The sequence below is a fragment of the Amborella trichopoda genome, chromosome 9 (genome assembly GCF_054954075.1).
Source record: "Amborella trichopoda isolate Santa Cruz 75 chromosome 9, AtrichopodaSantaCruz75HAP2 v2.0, whole genome shotgun sequence".
Classification (NCBI taxonomy): Eukaryota; Viridiplantae; Streptophyta; class Magnoliopsida; order Amborellales; family Amborellaceae; genus Amborella; species Amborella trichopoda.
In genome coordinates, this window is record NC_142344.1 from 30,682,222 (window position 1) to 30,703,477 (window position 21,256).

At 44.1% G+C, this 21,256-nt stretch overlaps 1 long non-coding RNA gene across 1 annotated transcript in view; it reads left to right on the top strand.

The window, feature by feature from the left end:
- Window positions 1-18,330, top strand: part of LOC110006760 (uncharacterized) — a 54,125-nt gene extending 35,795 nt beyond the window's left edge. Inside the window, exon 3 of the long non-coding RNA XR_002280026.2 lies at window positions 18,096-18,330. This is a non-coding gene — a long non-coding RNA (uncharacterized LOC110006760). The remainder of the gene's footprint in view (window positions 1-18,095) is intronic.
- The last annotated feature ends 2,926 nt before the right edge of the window (window positions 18,331-21,256 follow it).

Below are 21,256 nucleotides of genomic sequence, written 5' to 3' on the forward strand. Positions count from 1 at the left end.
TAAGGTCATGCAACTCAACCTTCGCTACAGTTTAAGGTCATATAAATTGGACCACGCAGTTTATGATCGTGGGTCTAGACCTTGGCTGTGCAGTTTAGTGTCATGCAACATGAACCATACAGTTTAAGGTCGGGCAACTCGACCTTCGCTATAGTTTGAGGTCGTATAATTTGGATAATGCAGTTCAGGGTCGGGCATTTAGACCTTTGTGTGGCTTACCATGTAAATGAAATTCCATGGGGAATAGGTCTGTGGATGGCAATCTGACTCCCAACTCTTTGGCCTGTGACCTTCCTCTTTTCCTCAGATGCAAGAGAGACACTCCAACACAACTACTCTCTTTTCTTCTTATGCAGGAGCAACACTCCAACGCAGCTACTCTTTTTCCTTGATGCGAGAGCAATACTGCAAGCAACCTCCCTAATAATGGGCTTTTGGCTTGTAATTCCTTCTAATGCAATAAAAAGAATTAAACTTAGTTTGAATTGTCTTGCTTCTTTTCTTTTCTCCCTTTTCTTTTTCCCTTCTTTTGTTCTTACTTCCTTTTTACTGCATATTGCGTCTTTTGAGAGCATGTCAAGGATAGTACTTTAGGTATCTCCCATTGATGGGGGGCATCGCCTCCTCTCCATCGGAATGTGCAGTATGTAAGCCCCATTTCATTAGACTTTCTTGACTATGAAGGGGCCTTCCCACTTAGGCTCAAACATCCCTTTGCGTCACCCATGCATAATGATCAGCCTTTTGATGGTCATAACTAGATCCCCAAGAGTGGATGAGAGGACTTTCACTGACTTGTCAAAGGCCATCTTCATTCTCCCCTGGTTGAGTTGGAGATTCTATTGGGCTTCGAGACGCTTTTCGTCAAGTGCATCCAATTATTGATAACGAAGCTTGACTCTCTCGTCTTCAATCAGTCCTTGATGTATGGTGACACGTAGCCAGGTTAGTTGAATCTTAAGGGGCAAAACTGCTTCACCCCTATAGACAAAGGAATAAGGAGTAGAATTAGTGGCATTTCGTGTGGTGGTTCGATAGGCCCACAGCGCTTCATGAAGCTTCTCATGCCTGTTCTTTTTTGTCTTTGATACTGTCTTCCTTAAAACACTGCACAGGGTTTTATTGAAAGCCTCTGCTAAGCTGTTCGCCTGAGGGCGGTACGTAGTTGAATACTTCCACTTAAAACCGAACTAGTTAACCAAGAAATCAATGTGATGACTTCTGAATTGAGGCCCAATATCAGACATAATCCTGTCTGGCACCCCAAATTGGTATATGATGTGATGCCTCACGAAGTTGGCCACTGTAGCCCCAAGAACTTGCTTGAGGGGAATGAGTTCACCCGACTTAAAGAAATAGTCCATTGCGGCTAGAATAAAGACGTGACCCATTACAAAAGAAGGGTCGATACGTCCTACAATGTCCATACCCCATTGTGAAAAGGGCCATGATTCCATTGTAGGGTGTAGGGGCTCTAGAGGCTAATGAATAAGACTCGAGTGCATTTGACATACTTAGCACCTCTTGGCATAGTTTAAGGGATTGGCCAATAATTTCCTAATTTGCGTATCTGTTCATAGAGCTTTGGGTCAGACTGATACAATTAACAGATGCCTGAGTGTACTTCTTCCAACACCTTACTTGCCTCTTGTGTGTCTACACATCTGAGAAGAATACTGTCGAAAGACCGTCTGAAGAGAACATCTCCATCAAGGAGGGTATACTTGGTAGACATTCTACGCACATTATTGCGCTCAGCACGATCTTCAAGCAGTCTACCGTGCTTTATAAAGTTAATGATGGGCTCTCTCTAATCTTCTACCTGCTCAATTTCCGTACATATTAGATCAAAGAACTTCAGTTCCTGTTTTTGATATTCAACTCCTTGACTCTGTGCCATTTCCTGCTTGGCCTTAATAACTTCTTTGGCTGATAGAAGTGCCCCAAATGGCTAAGGGGAGCACTCGAGAATGAGGATTCTCTCATCATCTGCGACCACTTCTGTTCTCAATTCAATGTGTGTCCACTCTGCGACCCAGACGGGCGTAAGCCCTGGTGAGGTGAATATAATTGTAGCCTTGAGCTCTGCGAGTGCATCAGTCTGTGAGTTTAACGGCCTGGGGATGTGACTCAAGGATACATCATCAAATTGAGTCATATTTGATTTTGCAATATCATGGTAAGGCTTGAGAGTGTCCTTTCTCAAGTTATAGATCCCGTTAAGCTGTCGAATAACCAACTCAGAATCACCGTAGATATTGAGCTACTCTAAGTCTAGATCGAAGGTTATCTCCAACCCAATTATAAGGGCTTGATACTCTGTCTCATTATGGGAACCGGCTTCGGTGAGAGAGAAGGATAGAGGAAGTACCCTTCCTTTCGAAGTCATGAATACCACTCCAGTGCCTCCTCAATCAGATTGGAAGGTTCCATCAAAGTACATCTCCCACACGTGGGCATGTTTTGCACATAATACTTCTTCATCAGGGAGGTCGCTTGATAAACGAGATTCTACCGGTACTGGATGTGCTGCCAAGAAATCAGTCAAATCTTGACCTTTGACGGTTTTTTGTGGTACATATGTGCTGTTGAATTCTATCAGCAATAATGCCCACTTAACAAGGCATCACGGCAAGCATGGGCATGTCATGAGAAACTTTCCAGAGTCTGCTTTAGATATAAGCTTTACTTCATGACCTAGCAAGTAATGACAAAGATTTTGTATTGCAAAGATCAAAGTCAGGAACATCTTCTCGATAGGAGATAATTCTTCTCAGCCCCTTGCACCATGGGGCTGAGATAGTATAGTGCGGTCTCTTTCCCTTTGTCATTGTTTTGTGTCAATAGTGCCCTTAGTGACTCGTTCAGAATGGTCACATACAGGATGAGAGGTTTTCCCAACACTGGTGTAGAGAGCATTGGAGGATTGAGTAAATACTGCTTGATCCCATCAAGCGCTGCCTGGGATGCTTCATCTCTGATGAATGGGGTATCCTTCTTTAAGAAGAGCGTAAAAGGCTTACAGCGACCTGAGAGGTTCGAGATGAACCTGCGGATATAAGCCAGCTGCCCTTGAAGGGACTGCAGCTCTCACAATGTAGTTGGTGGCAGTATGTCCTGGATTGCCTTGATCTTGATTGGCTCAATTTCTAGCCCTCGATGTCTAACAATGAACCCCAAGAACTTTCCTAAATGCACACAAAAAGCGCATTTTAGTGGGTTCATTTTGAGATGATGAAGGCGTAACCATTTGAACAACTTTTCAAGGTCTAGCATATGAGCATCTTTCTCTTTGGACTTCACCACCAAGTCATCCACGTAACATTCCACCTCCTTGTGCATCATGTCTTTGAAGATGGTCGTCATTGCTCTCTGATATGTGGAACTGGCATTCTTCAACCCAAAAGGCATCATCATGTAGTAGAAGACCCCTTTTGGAGTCAAGATTGCGGTGGCTTCCTCATCTTCTTACACCATCCATATATGATTGTACCTAGAGTATCCATCCATGAAGGAGAAGATCTGAAAGTGAGCTCTTGACTCGATGAGCATCTCCATAAATGAGAACGAGAAGTCATCCTTCAAGCAAGCAGTGTTCTGGTCGTGGAAGTCAATGCAAGCCCCAATTTGACGGTTTTTCTTCTTGATTAGGACAACATTTGCCAGCCACTTTGGGTAGTTGACTTCGTTAATGAAACCCACTTGCCTGAGCTTCTTCACCTCAGCATCGATCTGCATTTCAAGATCGGGCTTGAACCTCCTTGATTTCTGCCTAACAGGCTTGACGGCTAGAGCAATACCAAGACGGTGGATTGAGACTTGAGGATTTAAGCCAGACATCTCATGGTAATGCCAGGCAAAGACGTCCCGGTTTCCTCGCAAGAAGTCAATGAAATTCTCTTTCTCCCTTGGCAACATATTTGCCGAGATGAATATGGGCCTAGGGTCAGCCTCATCTCCTCGATTTATCTCCTCGAGTTCATCGAATGTGGCTTGACTGGCTTCTTCCCATTCTTCTGGGGCCTCCAGCAACTCCTCATCATTGGTTTCTTCTACCCAGGCGTTACTATGGAACATGACTCTTGTATCCTCATCTTGTTTGTCGATGAAAGGATCAACTTCGAGCAGAGCCGATGTATTCAATTGAGGGAATTCACTCTGAGGTACTTGGGATGGTTACGACTTGGTAATTTTGCAGACAACCAGTGCCTCATGAGGACCTTCTTGATGTTCCCTTGTGTCCACCATGGGTTTAGGTAATGTGGTAAGTTGAGGATTAGGTTTAGCTGACTTCGTTGCGCAGCCAGCTTGGTTTGGGTGGTCTGGGTGGATTGGGTGACGGGGATTTGTTTTAGGGGAGTGGAGTTTTGAGTTTGAGGCTTAAGAGGTGGTTGGATGTATTGGATCATAGGCATCTCATGGAATTTGAGGATGGGTGGTTTGTCTGAGGTATTTGTTTGAGGAAGAAGTGGCAAACTAGGAAACTTTAGTACACTTGACCTCTGAGGTAGAGGTTGCAGTGTTTTCCCTGATCTCAGGCTCATTTGCCCCGTGCTGAGTGATGCTACTGAGATTTGTACCATGTGTCAGGCTTCCTGAGAATAGATGCTCTGCCCTCTTGATTCTCTCAGCCTTTGCTCCAAGTCGGGCTCAGGAGGTCACTAGTGTTTCTTTAGCTATGACTTCCTACACTTCTTTGTGAAAGAAGATGGCTCTGACTTAGCTCGAGCAGCCAGAGCATCAGCGACTGTCAAGAATCCACCCGCCTGGGCTAGCATCTTTCTCAGTCGCCTCTGGTGTGTGTTACTTATATTGGTTTCTTCGAGTTCTTTATTGAGGGCCTAGAAATCTAGACATAGAAGAGGGGGAGGGAGAAGAAGAAGAAGAAGAGGAATAGGAAGAAGAGAGGTTAGTAGGTGAGGGACCTTTAAGGTCATCCCCCTCATCAGACTAATTTTGGCAGCTTTTACGTCATCACTGGAGTTGGACGTGTGCAGGGGGTCTTTTGGGTCTTTCCCCTGCTTAGACCATTGAGGGGTACTTTTAATGTCGTCACCCTTAGTGGACGTGCCCATAGTAGAAGATGGCACATGGATGTCATACTGATGAGATGAGGGAGTAAGGATGATCGCGCTAAGGATGAAGTCCTGTAAGGTCGGCAATGGAGGAATTAGCTTCAGAAATTCTTGCTCGACGGGTGGTTGAGGAACCTTGTTCTTTCGACGATCAGCCCTTGGCCCTTAGTACACTTGACCTTGTTCTGGTTGCCTTGGGAAGTTCTTGATCTGTTTTGCTAGGTTTGTGAACAACGTTAGCTTGATGAATTGCCTCTCATTTCAAAGACTTGAGCCTGCTCCACCCATGATAGACTCTCCATGGCTGCAAAGTCGAGGGTTCAGTAGGATCCGAATAATCAATACGAGAATCTTGCACTAAAGCATTCTCTTGGATAGGGACACTAACATGTGGGTGTTCTTCTACGATGACGTAAGACCTCTCCGCAACTTCTTTACGACTATGGCCTCGAACCCATAGCATTCACTCAGCTTGTGGCCCCATATCAGATGGTACGGGCACCAGTGATTCTCAGTTCCCTGAGCAAGATGCCTGGGCTACCTTACCGGTTTGGTGTGACGAGTCCCTGTTGAAGCATCATACCAAAGAAAGACTGAAGGAGATCTAATGACAACTCATCAAAAGAGTGCGTGCCTTCGCTTTCTTCTTGTACTGTCACCACGTGGGCAGTTTCAGTTTCCCCGAATGCTTTCTTAAGTTCTTCAAGCTTTATCTGACCCTTCTGGATTAGAGACTTGATAAAGTCTTTGAGTGTGTAGCATTCCTCTGGGGGGTGGCTTATCCTCCGATGATAAGCACAGTAGTTTGTGTGGGTGTTGAGTCAAACTCGATCAGGGAACTTGCTCTCAGGTAGCTCAAACATATACTGCTCCAGCAATAGTTGGAGTAGTGCGGGAACCCATTCCTTTTCAAAAGGATAGACCTTATTCTTATGCCTGGCCCAATAATCATCTCGATTAAGGTTTGCAGGTGGTGGAAACTAATTGTATGACTGCTGTTGTTTGCCTCCCTGAGGTGCAGTCTGCATCTTTGTTGTGCCTACCCCTTTGGAGAGATCCAAAGTTTGAGAGGTAGTCTTCTTTGAATCGCTAACAGTGACGGTTGCACTGATTACCCCTTTTTGCTGATTGCCCCAGGTGGTCTGAAAATTACCATTGCCCCAGTTATTTCCTGAGCATGAAGATTGTTGCCGTGACCCCGCCATGGTGGCGTGACAGGCTCTTTATACGGACTGACTTTGAGATTAGCTCTGACATGGAGGTTGGATTGGAGGACTCAACATGTTGGGAAATCTCAAGTCGCATGTTTCGTATGCAAGTCTGGACTGCTTCCTTCTCAGACATGGGATCAGAAAGGTAAGCAGCCAAATCTCTCCATCTCGCTATGAACTAGTCCACAGGCTCATCTAGCTTTTGGGTCAAGGTGAGCAGCTCAATGGTTTGGACCTCTCTCTCAACTTCATAGAAGCACTGGTAGAACAGTCGCTCCATTTCCTCCCAAGTATGTACTGAATTTGGGGGAAGCCGAGCATACCATTGAAAGGTCGAGCCATTAGGAGTTTCAACGAACTGACGGAGGAGGAGTCACCCATCAGCCATTATCTCTCGACATGTCGCTTGGAAATGCGTGATATGCTGGTGCGGGGATGTTGTACTAGTGAATAGGGGAAGCTTCCCCTTTGGGTAATCCGAGGGAAACGGAACCTGATAAATATAGGAAGGGTACAACTTTTGGTATAGCGTTGTCCCCTGCATTCCCGGGATTTGTCTGTTCTTCAAGCTGTGCGTTACCATGGCGTTGATGTCTGTCTGTGAAAACATTCGAGGGCAGAGCTGTCTTTCAAGGCCGGTAGGGAAGTCTGCTTTAGAGCTGTGACTTCCAGGGGATAGGAATTTGCCTCATGGTGGGGTGAATTAGCTGTAGGTCACATACTTTCCATGCGGTCAGTCTTCTTCATCGCGGCATGCACCATGTGTTCGAACCTATCCATGCGCTCTTCTTGGGAGTTGCAAAGTTCGTTTACACCATAACGCTAACGATTTCTTCAGGGAGATCAACCTTGGGTGCTGTTGAAGTCTTTTGAGCTTGGCCAGGCGTGCGCGGCAGATCGGTCAGCAAGGACTGGTTCTCGACTGTCGGGACCGTGGTTGATGTGTGGTTGGGTCATCTTCTATGACGCAGACAACTGTGTAGGATTCTTGCACCTCTTCTTTGAGCTTTGTCATCTGAAGAGGGTAGAAGGGATTCTTGTGGAGAAAGTTCTCGGTAGGGGCTGCCCCGACAGTCCTAGTTGCCTTCCTGGTTAGGATTTACAGACCCTGTCGCTCTTGGCTTTGAGGCTTCGATGGACATCACGCCAGAACTGCAATCGGTACTAAGGCTGGCCAGCTTTTCTGATGCAAGAAAGAGTCGTCTCCATCAAATGAAGCAATGGGTGTGGACCAAGAACTGGGGTCAACCTGGGTAGGGGAGGACGAAGGACTTGATCTCCCATCGGGTGTTTTCCTCGAGCTCTTTTATGGGCTCCAGAGGCATGACCGAGCTGACGAGGCAAGCTCAAGATGGTACTCTTGTGGAAGACCTTTGAATACCAGCGCCTGAGGTGGTTGCTTGAAAGAGAAGGGGTAAGCGGGGGTAGGATGATGGTGCCTTAGTAGGGAGAGAGGAGCGGTCCGTGAAGGCGGCGCTTGTGCGCCCCTTGAAGAAGGATCACAAGTGACTTTGGGGTCAGCCCGGGCTCAAATAAGTGGTCTGGCCTTAGGAGGCTGAGAACTGCATGCAGGTGTCTTTACGGGAACAGGTGGGAGCCTGTTCCTTACAGGGTGAGCTAGTGTATGCTGAGAGGGAGGACGAAGGGGTCAACTCCCATGTTCTCAGGTTGGCGTAGCAACGGCATTGTCCCGAGTGGTGGGATGCACATGCATGATGTGTACAGGACTTGGCCCAAGGAGACCTGATCCTGGACACTGACTTGAGGCAGTACGAGGGTTGTCCCAAGGTGTGGCTCGAGTGGACGACCCACAAGCCTTAATATGTTTGCGAGTGGTGGAGGCCTTAGGGTCTCCTCCTCGATGTGTTGAGTCTCTAAATCTAGAGCCCGAGGTGATGGAGGAATGTTGGGGGTCGCCCTTTGGAGATCCACAGGAGCAACGGTAATTTTCATTGCTTTTGCAGCTAGGGACTGGGTAGCCTTTCAGCATACTTAGGCAATACGACTGGTAAGTGGCTTGTCGGTGATGGGGTGCAGGCTGTGAGTGGTAGCAAATGTGCTACAAATGCAAGGAGATTTCATGGGGGTTCCACCCGAGCTAGGAGATGGGGAGTTAGGGACCTTTAAGTCCATTCTGACAGTTATCCATATCAAGACCTGGGAGCTAGACACTGAGTCTTTTCTCAGAAGGAAAGTTGGGAACAAAGTTCGAGGAACTTGTTCCCTGGGAAGCTCATGAATGTAGGAATGAGAAAAGCACCAAACCAGATGAATGGGAAAAAACCATGAAGTCAAGTGTGTGCAGTACAGAAAAACAATGCAGAGACTAGCCAACCAAGGAAGATCTGACGATGGGGTAATGTGTCCCCAATGATGTCGCCAAGCTGGTTAGCTGCCTGGATCTTACCCTTCTGGTCGGGATGACCATGTGGCTAGTGTCTCAGGATTCAAGGAGAAGCCAGGACTTGGGACCACTCTCTCGAAAACCTTGCTCAGAAATAAAGGCAGGTACACCAACCGGTGAGAGAGGAATTTAATGTGAGGCAGGACACACCTCACCTAAGTTGGTCAATCACTTGGGCTGACTCACGTGGGCATCCTCTTAGATCATGACATAAAGCCCCCCAGTCCTACAACTGATTCGAAATCACCTTGCTTGACCTGTACTCTTATGTTTCTTTGATCACACACACATGGTTAATTTACCTTGTCTTTTAGCGAATGCACACAGGTGTGCACATTTAAAAGAAGAAATGAAAGAAATCAGATTGATGATTGGGTGATAAATGGAGAAGGGAGAAATAGAATAGAGGAAAGAGAAGAGAAGAAAAAGTCATTTGTTAGAGTGGCTAGCCTGACACAATGGCTAGATTAATATGGTGATTGACTTGGCGCGGTAGAAAGATGGGCACGGTAACTAAGACTGACATGGCGATAATACTACTCAATGACAACCAACCCCAACTAGCCAGGCACGGTGACAAGTTTAATGTGGTAGCAAGACGGGCACGATAACTCAGACCGACACGACGACAATACTGCTCAATGACCAGACTACCATGATAGTGCTATACTTAACATGTCTCTTGGTCAAACGAGACAGGAAGAAGAAAGAAGAGAGAAAAAAGAGAAGGAGAAAAGAGAAAAGATGAAAGAGTAAGAGAAGGATAGTGAGAGAGGAAAAAGAAGAAATGCAGAGAAAGAAAGAGAGAAAAGAGAAGAGAGACAAAAGAAGAGAGAAGAATAAGAGAAAATGAGAGAGAAGAAGAATAAAAGAGAAGAGAAGAGAGAAGAAGAGAGAGAAATAGAGAAGAAGAATAAGATAAGAGAAGAGAAGAAATGAAAGAAGAAGAGAGACGAAAAGGAGAGAAGAGAGATAAGAGAAAAGGAGAAGAGAAGAGAAGAAAAAAGAGGAGGAAGAAGGCAAGAATGGAGAGAGACTAGAGAAGGGAGAAGAGGAAAGGAGAAGAGAGGAGAGAAGAAGGGGCAGAGAAGAAATGAAGAGAAAAAGAAGAGTGATAGAGAGGAGAGAAGAAAGAGAAGAGAGAAAGAAGAAGAGAGAGAAGAAAGAAGAGAGAAAAGAGTAGAAAGAAGAGATAGAAGAGAGAAGAAAGAAGAGAGAGAAGAGAGAAGAGAGAAGAGAGAAAAAAGAAGAGAGAGTGAGAAGAGAGAAAAAAGAAGAAAGAGAAGAGAGAAGAAAGAAAGAGAGAAGAGAGAAGAGAGAAGAGAGAGTGGAGACAGAAAAGAGAAAAAAGAGAGACGAAGAATAAGAAACATGGATGGCGATGAGGTTCCGTTGTCAATAATAAAAGAGAGAGGAAAGGGATAGAAGTATGGACGGTGATGGGGTTCTGTCGTCCATGTCATAGGAGAGAGAAAGGATAAAGGAGCATTGACAATAATGAGGTTCTGCCATCCATGACAGAGGAGAGAGAAAGGGAAAATAAGCATTAACGATGATGAGGTTCCACTATCTATGATAGGGGAATGAGAAATGGGAAAAGAGAGAAGGAACATAAACGACAATATGTTATATCATCCATAAGAGGAGAGAGATAGTAAGAGAGAACATGGACGGTGATGGGGTCCCACCATCTATGACAGAGTGTTAGAGAACATGGACGACGATCGGGTTTTGCCGTCCATGATAGGAGAGAAAGGGTAAGAGAGAACATAGATGGACATTGGCTTAACCGTTCATGATAAGAGAGAGAAAAGAAACGACACACGTGGTGATAGACATCGTTGTGCGTGTCAAAAGGGCCTCAGACACGGCCCAGCTCGCCATTTAGGAAAAGGCCTAGTTCAATGTCCTTGTCAAAGAATAGGGAAATGAAAATTGTGTGCGGTGATGAGCATCACCATGCACAACATGGAGAGATAGAACTCTGACAGAGGCCCGACCCGCCACTCAGGTTACGGCTCGGCTCACTATGGGTGTTCCAAGAGAAAAAGAATATCATGCTTGGCAATAGGCATCGCAGGTCATGATTGAGGGAGGAGAGAGAAAGGAAAGAATAGAAAGTGATGGGAAAGACACAGATGGATCAAGAAAGATAGAGAGGAAAGTAGGGAAAGTAGAGAGAGATAAAGAGAGAGAAGATTAAGAGAGAGAAAGGATTAGGAAAGACAATGGATGAGAGAGGAAAGAGAGCAGAGAGAAAAGAAGAAAGAAAGGGAAGAGAGACATGCACGGTGATGCTTACTACCATGCATGTTTGAGGTAGATGGGAGAGAGATAAAGAGAAGAAGAAAATGAGAGAGAAAGAGAGAAATAAAAACATGCACAACGATGCTTACTATTGTGCATGTTTGAGGTAGAGAAGAGAGAGATAGAGAAGAAACAAAGAATAGAGAGATGTAGAGAAAAAGAGACTGAGACGGCACGACTATGCTCACTGATGTGCATGTCGAGAGAGATGAGTGAAAGGAGAAGAAGAAGAAGAGAGAGAAAGAAAGAAGATGAAGAGAGCGAAATAAAGAAGAGGAGAAAGAAAAGAAAGAAATAAGAGAAGAGAGAAAGCTACCTTCATTGAGGGGCACCGAAATTTTCTTCTCTCTCCTCTCTCTCTTCTAGATGTGGCCCTCAATCTCAAAGCTTAACTCTCTATTTTTCTTCTTTCAATTCAAGGTCCACTACAACGGGGTTTAACATGTATTTATAGGGTTGGGCCCAAAACATGGGTGCATGTCTAAAATCTACTCTAATTGATCAAAAATTCAATTTCTTTGAATTAAAATAATATCTAAAAATGGGTACAAAATGACAGTTTTGCCCCTATCCCACAATACATGAAATTCCAAAACAGTTCCTATTACACCCATGGAATGTGTGTGATTTTCTTAGGCCGATTCTGGGTTGCTCCGGTGCTCGTTTGGCAAAAATATAATTATTTTCTTGTTGGGATCGACGTGATGATCGATTTAGCAGCTGCATTACATGCGTAAGGTCCAGGCCTATGTCTGGTTAGAGCCCCACGTGTGATGAACGAATAGATTTCATGCATGAAGGCATTAAAGTTGCTACAGATTTCCAGTTGTCAGAATCCAATTATTGGCTAAAATCCCAAGATGGTAAAATCTTCGTTCAGGCACGAAATCGTGCTGCGTTTGATCGTGATGTCATGATCAGTATAATTCAATGATGAAACCGAGGAATTACACCAAGAAATAAGCAGGCTATGGATCAGAAGTTTTCAAGATTCATACAATTTTCAAGTCACATAATCGTGGCCCTAAAGAACGATCCGTGGCATGAATCGTCATTTTCTCTCTAGCTTTTCTCTCTGTTCGGACATCGTCACAGGACATGCCAAATATCAAAATGCTCATCTTGCTCATCTTGACCAGACGAACGTGCTTGTAAAATTTGAGCACGATCTGACTCGTAGCGAGGGAGATATGACTCTCAAAAGTTACTGGTCATGACTATGAAATCTAGCCTCCTTTAATGAAGACTGGTGCGGGAGGGCGCAAGGGAATAGCATGTGGCCTCTCTTTTTTCAGTCTTTTTCCTATAACGTTATCTTGAAACATCCGTTTAAGTTGAAACTTTATCCCTAGGGGTTTTTTACTGTGCCAGATCTAATGAAGGTGGTCCCATAGCCTGCTGATGGTCTAAAAACTGGGTTCCAGTTATAGGATCCATTTTAGGGTGTGGAAGACCAAATTTTCCAAAACTAGTTCGTTGTCTGCACTACCTTAGACATGTCTAATTGCAACGAAACACTACAGGTGGTCTTTTAAAATGCTTAGGAAATTTTTCACCCATTCTAAGCTTATTACAAGACTGTCAGGAATTCCACTGCAAATCAGGGCTTTATTGATTGGCTTCTCTTTTATTCCGCATCGGGAACCCAAGGTGTTGAAAAATATGTTCAAACATAAGCCTATGACCTTATGCTCGTAATGGGTCTGGTTTGAGGTTGATCCGATGCGTAAGCGTCGCGATATGGCTAGTTGATCGAGGAGATGTGCTATTGGAAATTTCCTGCTACTCTGGAAGTTTTTCGAAAAAATTCTCTCCTCCATTTCTCTCGACTCGAGCCATGTTATCATGCATGCTACATATCAAATTGATCGGGTCGACGAGAAGAACATGATCTCAAAATTTGGGCTTGATCTGACCCGTGATGAGGGAGATATGACCAACAAAAGCTTGCCCCCGGGCATTTCGAACATTTTGAATCCAATGGAGATGGTATGGAGACCATTTGACACTCGGATAATGGTGTTGTAGTTCAGATCCTATTTTCAGCATGATGGAGGAAAAATTTCTCGAAATTGTTTTGTCGTTTGCACTACGATAAACTCATCAGATTGCGACAAAACGTGGAAGATACTCTTAGGAAACTCTTAGACACGATCTTGAACCTTCTTGGGCCATTTTTATACTGTTGAAAATTTTACTTCTAGATCTTCCATAGTCACATGCATTTTGGTACCTACAGACCCAGGTCACGAACTGCTCTCTCTTTATTCACACTGGGGATACAAGTAATGGAAAATGACTTCAAACACACTCGTGGTACCCTCCCGTTTAGTCGGTGTAGCCATATGGCCTTTAACATACATGTGCACCAATTTATGGGAGTTTTCGATTGTCTCAAAAGTCACGTGTTTGTCGAGCCTCAGTCTTTGGGTTGCCCTAAATTAGAGGGATAGTATGCATGATGTGGGTGGTCTTGGGACCACCCACACTGCGTCTGGGTAGGAAGGACACAAATAGTTGGAGCGAGTAGGGTGGGCTGTTGCCTGTCCCGATTCATTATTGTGACGATTGGATCGTCAGCAATAACATATGTGTATGGGTGCGCAGTGGCCGCACGGATTGGCATAGAAGCCGCCAGCGTGAGGTGGGTGCATGGGGGCGCCAACGCTGGCAGTGCCCCTATGAGACATGGATGTGGTCACTTTTTAGTTACCCGTAGAGGTAGTGGTCCTGCTACGACCTACCAGGTGCATAGGAGTAGTGGCACATGAACTACGTTGAGGTACGTGACTGGCGGGGTGCCCTTCAGTGAGAGGGTGCTTGTGTGAGGGGGCAGTCATAGTGCCGCCCTTGCAGTTGATATCAGGGGATGTCCCCTTGATGCCGAAAGAGGAAGGGCAGGGAGTATGAGCGCCCATTCCCCGAGTTTTTCTAAGCAGGACTAGGATAGTAGGACCAGCCAGGCCGCTCGAGTAGAACGTGGGAGAGGCAAGACCAGATGGTCTGCTCATTGTAGGTAAGGTCGTAGATATGAGGATGTAGAAATCCCTAATCTAGACTAAGGAGGGACAGTGGGATCTCATAACAACTTTAGCGAAAGAAGAAAGAGAGGTTGGTACTGGAAAATAATCCAAGCCAACGACAAGGTGATGTGTCCCCAGTGGAGTCGTCAATTCGTCGGACCTGGTTCTCGGCGGGTCAAGCCGAAATCCCTCTCTCAGACAACAGTGGGGTTGCTCACATGAGGATATGAGGGCTCACATGAGCATATGAGGGTGCACACCAATGAGTGCTGCACATGGGCGCGTGGTGCTCTTGTGGGTGGATAGGCACCAAAAATGAGAGAGGTTTTCGATGATGGGGGTGCTTTATAGTGCTAACCTCGCCGCTTGGGGTTCAGGGGACATGTCCATGTGGTCATCCCTCTTAGTAGAGGTACGAAACCCTCCTGCTGTGCGTCAGTATGGTTTTGATAAAGACTCTCTTTAGGTTCGCGACCTCCCTACTCTTTCTATCCTTGTTGCTTGGGACCAGAATGGGATCCGATCGTCCCTCCTTAGGACTATGGCCTCGAGGGGGCTGGTTGGCCGATCGAGGGGTGTGAGAGAACCCAAGGTGTTGTGCTCGTGGGTGCACTCGTATCCACGTGTCTATTGGTGATGCGGGTAGTTGTGCGGGGCAGACAATTTGTGTAGGGTAAAGGGGGAAGAGAGAGAGAGAGAGAGGGGTTAGGGCACGGCTCTGTTTAGGAGAGAGAAAGGAAAAGTCCACATGCTCAAGGTTTTTTTCCTCTCTTTCAAAGTTTTCTCTCTCCTCTCGACGGATCTAAGGACTCAAAAGCAGACGATAAATGTAATGCCCCCTTTTTATATTTGGTAAGTACCTTGCCCAAAGGATTTTTCTAGCCTCCTTTACAAATGACTTAAGCTTGCTTTTATAGACGATTCACCAAATAGGGGTGAATGCTAAAAAACAAAGCTTAATTACAATTTAATAAATTTGGAATTAATCCTGAAATTAAGTGCAATGACCAAAATGTCCATGAGATCTTTTCCGCTAAAGATGAAGCCATCCTTGCATGCAGGTTGTTCCGCCATGGCCAGATCTTGGAAGATTTTTTCATCTTGTGGCCATGGTTCAGATGATTCCTGAGCACATCTTCAACGTCCTTGCGACTCTAAGCATTTTTTTCCCTTGCTTGCAAGTGAGAGAGCTATGATGACCAAAACATTTCCCGGTCAATTAGAATGCATGGAGGGATAGGGAGGAAGGAAGAAGTGTCAGCGCCGGCTGAGTTGTGAGTAGCGTCGGATGTGAAGAGAAGAAGTGTCAGCGTTGGCTGAGTTGTGAGTAGCACCGACTCTGAAGAGAAGAAGTGCCAGCGCCGGCTGAGTTGTGAGTAGCGCCGGGTGTGAAGAGAAGAAGTACCAACGTAGACTGAGTTGTGAGTAGCTCGGACTGTTAAGAGAAGAAGTGACAGCGCCGACTGAGTTTTGAGTAGCACCGGCTGTGAAGAGAAGAAGTGTCAGCACCGGTTGAGTTGTGAGCAGCGCCGGCTATGAAGAGAAGAAGTGCCAGCACCGGCTGTGTTGTGAGAAAAGGCCAGCTCCGGCTATGTAGGAGAAGAAATACCAATGTCGGCTGTGTTGTGTGCAGGAGACCAACGCCCACTGTGTTGTGTGCTGGAGAACAGCACCGGTTGCGGTACTGATATGCATGGATTATGAGTGCCACTTGTTAGATGCATGCTGATGTGAGTGCCACTTGTTCGGATTTTAAGTCTTTTGATGACACTTGGACCACCCCGCCAAATATAAGAGTCCGTAAGCCTCTCCTCTCATCCATGCACTCACTCTTCCATCATTTCTCCCCTCTTTAAGACCCAAAGTTTGAAGAAGTGATTGGTGGAGGACAACCATTGTTGAGCGGGTGAGAGCGAACAGAGGTTTGGAGAAGGCCCCATTGTTATTCAAGTAAGTAGATCCATCACCGTTGCATTGTAATCATAAGGATGCATGGGAATTTATGCATGTGAAATGGGCAATAAAAGTGTTTGTGTTGGAGAAATCCTTACGTCTTTTTCACTAGAAGTTCGGGCTTTTGTTTTATGATAATGATAGATGTTGAGAATGAATGTTTGATTCTTAGATTGTGTAAGAAATGCATGTTATGTGTGTTAACATTGTGAGAGAATGGTTGTTATCATATTACTCACCATGAAATGAGGGTTATGGAATGTATTCTTGAGTCATGTTATATGCCACTGTGAAATTCCAGAATTATGTGTGTGCTTGAATGAGGCTTTTGAACTATAAAATGGGGTTCGATTGACCTCAAACCACCCCGTGAGAAAGATATAGGAGTCTAGTAAAATGTTTTTTTTTGCTTATTGTTGAAATTCTTTATGAAAATGAAGTTGTGTTTCAAAATGAGAGAGTATATCACTATTGACTGTTTTGCTGGATTTTCGATTGATGCTGCTGTTGGCACTGGTTTTAACTAACCAAACGAAGTCCATTTTTGGCCAAACCATAGCCATTTGAAACATCATTGAATGGGCTACAATTTTCATGAGAAAATATTTTTAAATTCTTTATAGGTTGAAAGTTATTCTTCAACTTATGAAGGTATGTCACTGTGGGCAGTATTGATAAAATTCAGAAAGATCACCCTATTTGGTATGAACTTTTGAACCACTAAATGGAATCCAAATTCTTTCAAATTAACCTTATTAGAAAGCTATACATCTTGGCGTAGACTTTGATTTTGAAACTATCACAAGTTACCTCACGTTTTGAAAGTTATAGTGATATGAAGCAGGGTACCTTGCTGTCCACTATACATCGCAAGGTGCAGCTAGTTAGCCCTAACCTCTTGGAACCTTTAAGAGGTCAAACGGGGCCCATTTGTCTTCGAACCACTCCCATTTGAAAGGTAGGAGTTTCTAGTGCAAAAATTAGTTCTAGAACGGTCTTTAACTTCCAAAGTTATGAACATGTTTTGACCAGATGTCTTGGGCTAAATTGCAAGAAATGTGATAACGACACTAATATTCCATGACTCTGATAATGTGATCATTTAATGTTGATACTGATATAATATGGATTTGAGTAATGTGATACTGATACGGTCTGATTCTACTATATGAATACGGATTTCTGACCACTATGAAATGGGTTCTCCATTGGTAGTGGAAACTGTGATTCTGTCATGTTGATGTTGTTATATGCCTTGACCGCTACGCATTGGGTCCTCCATTGGTAGCGAATATTCTGATCTTGTTATATGAGAACTGATATTCTGTGATTTCCGGCCACTACATAATGGGTCCTCCATTGGTAGTGGATATTCTGATTCTGTTACATGAATTCTGTTATATGTGATTTTCGACCACTACGCAATGGGTCCTCCATTGGTAATGGATATACTGACTTTATGACCGCTACACAATGGGTCCTCCAATGGTAGTCAGGTATTTTGTACCTAGATTCCTATGATAGGAATGCAGTCAAGATGTAACTGTAAATAACTGGGAGGCTCACGCCCCACGAATTTTCATGTGCACTATGCATTAGGTCCTTCAATGGTAGTGTAACGCCCTCTCGCCTAAGGCACAATTGATGGTCGGGTCTTGCAAGGCCTTGGCCTATCGAAAACCCCAAAGCACGTTGGGGATGTGTGCGTGAGTGAGGATATTATGAAGTGGGGCACCCACTTGTCATTATCCTCCCTCTTGAATGAGAGTAGAAGTCTCAAGTTACAGGATTGGCTTAGCCTGATCAATGTGGCTTTTACTTTGAGTGTAAATTAATCTATTATGCTTATCTGATTTTTGTATTCTGTATTCTGTAAAGCTATCTGATGGTAACTAGTAGATGTCATTTTGAGGATGAGTAATGCTCCGTTAACTGATTCTTACTCTCATTATATAGCATTCATATGTAATCTGATATGTGACAACACTCTGTAAGACAAATGCAATTTCGGATGAACTATGGGCATGTTATCATGTATATATATACTGTTAGTCGGGAACGCAAGGGTAGTGATCTGGTTACTGGGCTTTTAGCTCATTCCATCTTAATCTCATAACTGTAGAGTGAAGGGTAGCGGCAGCAGTACCAAAGGTGGGTGGCAATTTGAGGGCTTGACGCCCAAAATTAAGAAGTTTAAGAAGCCATCTTCCGAAGATGTTCACAGTATGTTTTGGTGATTTCAGCAGCATGATACTTCATTTTGTGTATTTTGGGCCAGTAGTGCCTCTAAGAAATTGTAAAGACTTTTGATAATGAATGAATGAAATGGTTGTACCTTTGGTTTGATTCTTGTTTAATGAATGGATTTATTCTAGTATTCTTTTGTGGTTTGCTCTCGATTCCATGTTTTTATGTGTTGAGCCACTCCCACCTGAGTGACATTCATAACCTCCAGTCGTGATCCCACGCTCTGTCGCCCTCTGGCAAGGGTCAGGGAGTGGGGTCGTGACAGAGAGGAGGCAGTTTCAATCATTTTGCACCAAGTTTAGGCTGATTCTCTTTTGGTTTGATTTTTTCCTAATTTGGAAAGTCACCGGAAAGAGGGATTCCGTCAACTAGGCAGGTTTACTTCTTCTATGACCTGGTACTTCTTTTGTGACCTGGGGACTTACATTCATCGGACCTTAGATTAAATGCAAGAGTAATACCAGTCTGTAGCTCTTTGCGAGGTGGTTGCATTGAACTCATCCCCTCTGTGATCCGATGCTTGGATGTTGAGTTGTGCTTCACTGAATTCAAGGCTTCTTCTTCTTCTTAAACCCTGGTTTTTTGGTTTTGCAAGCACGTTCTTTTCGGAAGAAGTTTAACTCCAGGTCGCGCCACAATGGATGCCTTAGGTCAAAATGACGAGGCTAGCATGATTTAGAACATATCTGAATCTGGGTCCTTCCTGGTTTTAGTGGAAGGCAACATAGGTTCTTGAAGCTGCTCCTGAAACACGATGTCGCAGTCTTCATGGTTGGGATTGGTTCGGTTAGCCGCACCATGCTAATGTGAAACCCGCCTGCTGCGAGGCAGTGTGGGTGTAGACTCCCTTGAGGTGGTCCGATTGAGCCCAAATTTGGTCCCCGAGGGTTTTTCGACATTCCGAATGCAATGGCAGTGGTCTGGCATAGTTTTGAAGTTGCTAGCATAAGGATAAAGTTGAAAGGTCCTTCCTTAATGTGATGGCACGGTACCTAGGTCATAAGATTCAAAGCTTTATTTTACGGCACAACTTCGGCTTTCTCCTTGTTCACTTGAGAGATGTAAGTACTTCAAAAATGACGTACAACATTGGGAGCCTAGGGAACATGAGTTTTCGGGGTTTCATGAGTAAGAGCATGCACTTGCTCAACTATCTTATGCAACAGGGCTTCGAATTCTTGAGAAACGTTTTGAGGTGGAGGTGGTTTGTTATCTATGAACACTTCACCATTTCTTATAATATCATCTAAGATGACTCGGAATCACCAACAATGGAATAGGTTATGTCCCTTCATCTGAAGATATTAGCACAAAACATCCTTACACTCCTCCTTCAAGTATTTTGGCTTCTTAGGCAAGCAAGGTTTCATCTCCTACTATACAACTATATAAAAAATGATGGGAAACTTGTCAAGGGACAGTTCATCCATAGGGATGCTCTGAGGCTATTCCTCTTGAACTATGATCATGTGCGATGCCTCCATTGTTTCACCTGCCTTTTTGGACTCATTTGATTGAACTTTCTCGTCTTCCTTCGTACTGCAAGAAGTAAGAGGTGCCTTGGTGGCATTTTTAAGGTTCACTGGATTAGGTGGTTCACGAGTTGAGACTGGTACATTGACAATAATTCGACCTTTAACTGTGAACTCTTGTATAAATGTCTTGAAATGACAACACAGAGATATCTCATGGCCCCACACTTGGTGGAATAGACACCAGACATTTTCAATTCCCTAAACAAAATGTTTGGGTTGTCTTGATGAGAGCAGGGTAATCAACCCTTGTAACGCCATCATAGCGAAATGGTCGGGTATAAGGTCAGGTGGTACTTCTTCTGGTTGCAAGGCCCGCACTCGTTCTTCTTCAACGGTGACCACATGTGAAGCTTCCGCAGTCTCAAAATATTTTCATCTACAGTCTAAATGAATTTTTGCTCTCTGAATCAAGGCTTCAATGTGGTCCTTAAAATGGAAGCAGTCTTGCACAAGATGACTCAGCATCCGATGTTAGGCACACTAATTCATGTGATTAGTAAGTCCCACATGATCTGGTCTGTTTGGCTCATGAAGAACTATTGTACCTTGTTCCAACATCATTTTTAACAAGACTGGTACCCAAGTTTTGCTAAAGTTATACTGCTTGTTCAACATTTGCTCAAATTGATTAAGCTGGTACAACTTTGGTGGTAGAGGTACCCTGTTATAAGCCTGAGGTTGGAACTACCAGTCCTGGGGTTCCCCTAGACCCCTGAATGGTATTATTCCCTGCAAAGTATCCAATGTATTAAAAGGTTCATAGGCAGTAGGAGTTTTGGGAAGAATGGGTGTGGCGGTAACCACTGCACTGACTGTGTCTCTTTGCTAACTAGTTAAAGAGTTAAACATGTTAGTAGTGAAATTTTGGCTTTGACCTCCCCCTGAGTTCCGAAACTGAGTTCCACCATGGTGCTTAAGTATGCTTTCAATCTTGTTATCTTTGAAATCATGACCACACTAGACGTAACATTGAGTTATAAAAAGGAAAATTTATTAAAATATCCTCTAGGACATGAACTATTCAAAATGTTACCTTTTTAACTCTATTCCAACTCAAGAAAAAGATATTCCAACTCAAGACAATGTGCTTTTTCATTGGTAATTTGAAATTCTTTGATAATATTATTTAATTTTATTGGATCATGTTCTTATCTTCATTGCAATGGTAACCCATGGATAGGATATACCATGAAATCTAGGTTCTCTCATACAAAGAAGCAATAACCCTATTCCCAATTGAATTTGGATGAGAAAGTAGTGGGATTAGATGCTTCAACTTAAAGGGATATTTCTTTCTTCATGTTTCTAATACAGATTTGCACAACATCAATCTTAAGCATGGGTTACTCTGATACACTGCAATGTCCCTCCATCTCTGAATGTATTCATTTATTGGTTCATTTACCCTTTGAGTCATAGTGACTACAGCTTGAACTTCTCATTCGACTTTGTAAAAGCATTTATATAACAACTGTTCCATTTCTTCCCAAGAGGGAAAAGA